This window comes from Seriola aureovittata, chromosome 6 (assembly GCF_021018895.1).
Source record: "Seriola aureovittata isolate HTS-2021-v1 ecotype China chromosome 6, ASM2101889v1, whole genome shotgun sequence".
In the NCBI taxonomy this organism is placed as follows: Eukaryota; Metazoa; Chordata; class Actinopteri; order Carangiformes; family Carangidae; genus Seriola; species Seriola aureovittata.
In genome coordinates, this window is record NC_079369.1 from 982,069 (window position 1) to 989,917 (window position 7,849).

A 7,849-nucleotide genomic window follows, 5' to 3' on the forward strand; every position below is an offset into this window, starting at 1 on the left:
GCTGAGTGGAGTTAAATTGCATTTGTAATAATACACAGACAAAAAAAACTGACACGTGTGTGCCAGGAGAGGGAGAGGGACTAAAACAATAGCAGTTACATAACCTCATACACAAAGAAATGTGAAATGGTGCTTTCTTTATGAGGTCACACTGACAAGAACTAATCCGCTCGGCCTCAGCTGCGTAACCTGAAACATCCCTCAGTAATCGGGGGATGGAAAAGGCCCAGCCAGACTTTTCCAACACAGAAACGGAGCGGGCCGACGTCCTGCAACCGGAACATGTTTCAACCAATGAAAAATAACGACAACTTTTAACAAATAAAATACAACAAACTGAAAATAAAAACCCAAAGCACGAACGTCAACTCCTATTTTCTCTTCCACAGTCCGCATGGGTGTGTGCGTTCATGTGTGATCACAACTGCCAATACATGTTGTAATTTGAATGCCAACTGGGAACAACTGCTGCCCACTGCAACAGGAAGAACTCAAAGCCAACAGTTAAGTCACCAGGGAGGAGACGCAGGGAGCCACACTGTACTGAAACATTTCCACGAACAAACGCTCCACCCCCCCACCCCCAGTGGGAGATCTCTTATCAGCTGATGATAGGAAAGGGTAAGTAATAAATCCGCGCTGAGACTCGGCCAAATGAGTCATGTCAGTCAAAAGTGAGGCCTTAGAATAACTGCTGTGAGGTCCGATGTGCGTGTTTTCTTTTAGGTATCACCCATCCACTATCTGCCCTGCCTCATGTATGACCTATGAAATGATCCATCTATGACTCACCTCCGACCCCACAAAACTAAACCAGGTGTGTGTGGCGTGAGCGCAGAAGGGGGGGGGGGGGGGGGGGGCATGAATGTGTTTATGTGCATGGAGGACCCCTGCCTACGCTGAGTGACAGCTCTGAACTGCTCCTGGTACCAGGGGGCTGATGTTGAGGTGCAGAGCCTGAAGGTTTCGGTTTTCTCTCACATGCAGGAGGACGAGACTTCAGCAGCATCCAGGCAGTTACAGTAGCACAGAGAGCAAACTGTGTTCAGAGTCATGACTAGAAACAGTTCATCATCCTGGAGCAGGTGGCCTGGGCAGGGTGATCACTGCCAGGGGTCACGCTCGGGGCTCACCCCCTCCAGGACACCAGGGGGGGCACCAGGTACACAACCTGCTGACAGGAAATCCTGTCTGTCAAACACCAGCAAGACAGTGACGTCAGACTCCTGACCCTGGAGTCAGCAGCTCCCCTCCCGCCCCACCCTGCCCATCCAGCCCATCACAGAGACTGACACGTCCACGTCCACACACACACACACACACACACACACACACACAGCGTGCACTCACACAAACACACTTTATGGCCATTTATCATGCAGACGCAAATCACAAAAAAATGTTTTTGGCGTCGAAACCATCACGTTTCTTCTTTAGAGAAACGTGAGAGAAAAAGTTAGAGACAAATTAAAATGATGAAAAGTTAAAGTTATGATATGTATGACTAGACGTGTGTTATATAGTTTGTTGAGTTGTGTTCTGACACTATCACAAATGTTTCCAGCACTTTTCAAACCTAGAAAAATACATGATTTTAATCATGGTAATGAATTTTATCCAACTTTAAGCCACATTTTCTGGTTGTTTTCAACCATGTATTTTAATCAGATGAAGGATTTTAGTCATCGGACGGAGCAAATGTTCGGCAGCTCAGCTCCCAGCTGCTCCGTGACAGGTAAAGTGTTTTATTCAGTGTTTCTACTGGTTTTAATCCCCTGGTGTGTTTGTTGTGGAGATGAGGAAACCTCTGTGGATAATTCAGCTGCTGGTAAAAACCTGCTGAACGTCTGGTTCATAAGTTATCAGAGAAACAATCAGAACAAAGGTTAGCATCAATCTCAGCTCCGACTCTTCCCTGAGTCTCTGTCCTCCGCACAGCGTCACTCAAACACTGACTTTAAATGTGAAACTGCTTCATTCAGTGTTTCTGCTGGTTATAATCAGCTGGTCTGTTTGTTTTGGAGAGGAGGAAACCTCTGTGGATAATTCAGCTGCTGGTTAAAACTTCCTCAATCACTGGCACTGAAGGAATACAAACCAGGAGACGCTGACAGTAAAGGAGGTGAAGACAACAACTCTCATGATCCCACGCTATTTTCTTATTTCTTATTGTTTTGATAGAGAGACTCCCAGAGGCACACGTTACATACTGTGTGTTTAATGGTTCACTGAAGTGTTTATAATGGATCCTGAGGGGAACATGAATATTTGATCCAAATTTTATGAGGATTCAATCAAATGGACAAAGACATTTCACAAACAAATAAACACAAATGTCAGCCTCATGGTAGCACTTCAGAACAGCTCAGAGGATCACCAAAGTCAGCAGGAAGCGTTGCATCAGATGTTGTGCCAATGCATGAAGCAGCTGTTGAGACATTTGACAGAATAAGTGAAAACACTGACCTGCTGGTGCGGCTGTATGAGAGAGTCAGACCATCACCAAAGTCACCACGACTAGTTTCTGTTGCGAGTGGTAAATCTGACGGGCAGAAAACTTGTTTGTGGTTGTGCCCCCCCCCCCCCCCACTCCCCACCTTTAAACAGCACAATGAGAGCAGAACCTGGCAAACAATATAAAAGAGTGAGAAAAAGTCGTTAACGCATGTTTCTGTTGTTAAGTCATTAGTCAGTCTTTTGTTGGCCGAGAATGATCAAAGCCCAGAGGCCCTGTGTATTTATGAGAGTTGGGGGGTATGGTAGCCAGTTGTGAGCTTTATGTGTGTGTGTGTTGTGTGTCTTCTCTTTTGTGTGTATGTGGGTTCAGGCCCGGTGTTATCACACGGCTGTGGATGGATGGACTTGACTCAACACTCCCACAGGATGCTGTTTTTTCCAACGGTGTGTGTTAGTGCTGCAGCACTGATGTCCTCTGATCCACAGCCAGGCACACAAACAAGCAGAGTGTGTGTGTGTGTGTGTGTGTGTGTGTGTGTGACTAGTATGATGGTGCGTGTGTGCGTGTGTGTGTGCATGTGTGCATGTGTGTGTGTGTGTGTGCAGGGTCCTGCTTTTGAAATGTGTTTAGTTTGGACTTGGGGGTAAAGCAGCACGTTGCCAAGGAATAAAACAGCTCTATCTGGCTAGAAGAGGCCTAGTGGGGGTCTCAAGTAACTGATCTGAGTTCAGTGGGTGGTAGCATATGGTTTGATCAGTTTGCTGGTCGGGGCTCCTCAGGGCTCTAACCATGAGATTTAGATTTATTCAAATGCCAAGTGCAGCACAGACTCAGCGATGTGTCAGATTGTCTTTCTAAACAGATCTTCAAACAACAAACACAGAATAAGACCATTTCCTCCTCGGACACATCCCCTTTATCTGTGATCCAAACCCCTGAGGAGTCTCTTCAAAGCAGGCCTCAGACTTCTGCTCGTCCACTTCACAAAGACTCCACACAGCAAAAAAGCTTTCTCGCCCTTTAGCTCTCCTTTCCCCTCCCTTCATCCTCAACTTCCTCCTCCTCTTCCTCTCCCACTGTCTCCATCCCACCTCCTTCCTCTCATCCCCTACTTCTGAGCATATGGAAATCTTGTTTTGTGTGATACTTGTCTGTGGGACCGTCCCTCGGCGTTGAGGTGGACATCCGTGTGAGAGCGCAGTCTGGTGCCTCCCTGGCTGCTGGCGCTCTCTTTGACAGAGCTATTTCAGAGCGGTGATACTGGAAAACAGACTCACAGGCCTGTAAATAGAGCAACGCGCCGTGATGCCCTTTAAGAAGCCGCTCGGTGAGGATAGGGTTTCCAGATGAGGTCCAACACAGGATCCCCTGTTGAGTTTATGGAAATGACTGGATCAAGAGGTAGAGGAAGGGTCACGCACAATATCACAATATCTTTAGGAATATTGCTGAGTCTGCATGTCTCCTTTTTATTCTAATGTAATTTATTTATTTGTTTTTGTCTGAAAGGCAGAAATGAAACTGAAAATTGATTCAAATGCTTGAAACAACCTAAATTCATCACTAACGACCCTGACTGGACATGTGATGTGGTTTGTTCTCTCTCAGAGGCCAAAGCAGACACAGCATGGCATTACAGCAATGCAAAACCTTTTAGGATGGAGGCCTGATTTGATGTGCCATTTGATGTTGGGCAGGTTGATGAGAGGGGTGAGAGTGGGTCAGTGAGCTGAAAGACTCTAAAAAGCTCAGTAGATCTGACAGGGACTGCATTTCTCTGTGGGTTTTGTCACTATGAGCGACATCTTTTACATTATTTATACTGTTGTTATTTGATCAATTATTAATATAACAAGACTAGGTCAAAATCTAGTACATGTCTGGAACGCCTGTGGTCAAATCCTGTTTTTATAACAAGGACGTCATCTGACAGAATCACCAAACACATGAATTAAAGACAAAGCCTGAGCAATGCAAATTGATTTCAGCTGGATTTTACTGTGACATGATCAGAGAGAAAGTTAGAAGAGGCAGAATGATTTTCTATTTAGTCTCTCACACAGATCACAGCCTCCGTCTGGGATCCACAATAGTTTAGTCTTCATTTACTTCAACTCCAGAACGTAACAGACTTTTATTAGAGGCAGGCAGGTAATTGCTGTGCTGCATTTTTTGCTGGTGCTCCTGATGTTTATATGCTATTCAGATCTGCTAGCTTCTTCAGCAGTTAGCATTAACTCGTCTCATGTTTATTTGTCTTATGTTTAGTTATTCCTCTGCCTCCTTTAGTAATAATGATATATTTAATGAAAGTAGTTTATTTGCTGTAATGAAAGCGAGGCTCAGTGTATCTGAAGCGCTCTTCCTCTTCCCTGCAGCTTCAGAGGAGCCGGGAAACCAAAGCGGCTCGGTAAACTGCCCGTAACAGGTGTAGCCTTAAGCAGCCGGTTGGCATCAATACATGGTCCAGTCATGAACCAGTCATACTCTGTCTGGTTTGAAAAGAAGTGTCTAAATCTTGTGACATTCCACATAATAAGGCTGTTGTGGTCCAGCCAAAAATTTTGATTAGTGCATCTATAACAACAGAGGTAGCAGATGAAGACTGACTGGTTAATAACTGGTTTAGTATCAGTGCCAAAAGCAGATTATTAAAGAAACTATATGTAAGTTTTGTTATTGCTATAGCGTGCAACATTGGCATTAACAGCTATTTACTTACTAGTCTGGCCAACAGTTTGAAGTGACGAGATGGTCTGACTGGGGTGGGGCTGGCTAGCTGGTTAGCATGCTAACTGCAGTAGAACAAAAGAAGCGATAGAAATAGAGGCAAAACACGAGGGTTAGTTCCACCTCTGGATACAGCTCTTGGTGAATAAAGGAATGAAGTTTGATGCTGAACTCTCTTCTAGACTCATCAGTAAACACCTGTTAATGCTAATGTTGGCTATATAGCAATAGCAAAACTTACCTATAGCTCCTTTAACACACTGTACTACGCACACACATACATGCATTACTCAGACACACAGCTACACACAACGTACAGCCAGTCTGTTTTTATAATCACCACTGTCCTCTTCCTTTCACGGTTGCCGTCGTGTGGGCAGGGCAGGGCCAGGTCCGGGCTGGTGCTGGTCCCCTGAGGTCAGCTTATCAGCTCTCCCACCCGGTGCATCCTATACTTGGGCCTGTGAATAGCCACTACAGAGTCTCATTGTTGTAGTGCTACAGCGGGGAAAGCTTTGGAAGTCCTGTAAGTTTGGAAGTGACTTATTTACCTGGACAGAAGCCACTTTTCACTGAGGAGAAAAGCATGTGTGACTCTCTTTGAGTAAGCGTGTGTGTTTGTGTTTGTGTGTGTGGACTTTCAGGATCTAGATATAGGATGACGGGGGCCGGTTACTGGGTGTCAGTACACACTGAACAGCCTTAAGCAATGAAATCCCATTGTATTATAACTCCATTACACTGTGTTCTTGGTCCAGCACCTCAACACAGTTATTGTGACCCAGAGAGAGCATTACATCATGCCTGTCAGAATATAATTGGCAGGTCTTAAAGAGCCTCAGGAGACAGTTTGTGTCCCAACACTGCTGTGGTCAGGACCGAGGTCACTCTGTGCAGAGGTGAATCCTACTGCATGGGAGGTACATTATGTTTGAGAGTGTGTGTGTCACTTCAAATAAAGTGTATGTTGACATGCAGGTTCCCCGCCATCTGCACCTCACCACATCCAGAGTGTGTTATGAAACAGGATCCTTGACTGTATATAGGTACAAACCAGAGAGGAAAATACACACACCCATCAGCATCCTCACTGCATCTCAACAGTTCCTGTTTTTGGGGACCAACTATATAGAGTATCACTAATGTACAAACACACACTGACGCTTCACACAGCTCACACACACACACACACGCCGCTGCCAAGCAAAGGAGGAAGGAGGGCCGTTGAGAACCTTTAAACAAAAAGACATTTTTAGAAAGGTCCTCTTGAGCGGGGAAACAAAGGGGGGAAGTGACATGACGTCGCACAGGAGGGAATCTGAGGGTCACCGGTGGCATGACGGACACGCCTATGGAGCAGTCTCACACATACACATTCTCATTTCACACACACACAGTCAAGAAATAAACACAGTCAAGGTCTGTTGAGCTGCTCTCAGAATAGCCATTTCCTTGTCTCCGTATTCTTATTTGCTGATATTAGAATCATAAGGATGTTTTGTATCCACATTCTCTTTCCTTCATCAGCGTCCACAAGAAATCCACTGTGTTTCGCCAAGGGATGTTATGATTATCTGCCCCCGATCCACCTGTAAACCTGTGATAAACCATGATGTAATGGAGGGAACATTATGTAAATGCTCTCCCAGCAGACACAGTCAAACAATGTGGCGTTGCAGCTTTATCGCTGGCAGATATTAACCTGGAAATTATTATAATGCCTTTGGTTGTCGTCTGGTTTCTCACGAGCCGCACACTAATTACAACATGATTCACTCCAAATGGGATACAGTTGTGTTTTCAGGAAGTGTTTACTAAACAACCAGCCCACTTCCTTTGCATCTAAACATAGCACCAGACAGAACTCATGGCCAGAAATAGAATAGAGTAGAATACAATAGAAGTTGCAATAAATGGTTTGAAATCATAACTGTCAAATTTATAGCTCTAATTCAGATGCACATGCACACTACTTAAAGGAATAGTTCAACATTTTGGGCTTATTTGCTTTCCAAAAGTTAGATGAGAAGATTGATACGACTTTCATGTTTGTGTAGTGGGTCTAATTCTGCGTTGTGTTTGATTACGATGAATGGAGAGGACACACACTGTAGCTGGTCACGACACAATTTATTCTCCGTCCTGTATTATAGAGAAGAAGTATTCACCGGTGTTCACAAGTGTTTTCTCATACATGCTCTCTTTGCTCTCTCTGGTCTGTCACACCATGAACACAGTCACCACATGGCTCCTGTGAGCATTCATTCTCAATAGTACACCCTAGCGTTATAAGCTACGCAGCAGCCTAGCAACACACACGGCCATAGTACTTCTCCACTCGAGTTAGCAAATTTACGCATGACAATATAACAAAAAAATACACTTTTAACACGTGTCTATGTGACTACACCAGCATTACAACAGTTTAAGATAACTTACATTAACATTTTACAACGAAAACAATGAAAATATGCGGAGCAGCAGAAATGCGTACCTCTCAGGGAAGAGTCAGGAGCAAGAGGAAGTAAAACCCCCAGCGCCACGCGATAAGTACAGTTTCAAAATAAAGTACCCATTGTACTTCCTGTATTTCCCAGACCTTCCCTCTAGCATCTAGCTGCGTTTTTACCTACAGATAACATTTTCAACCACACAATACTT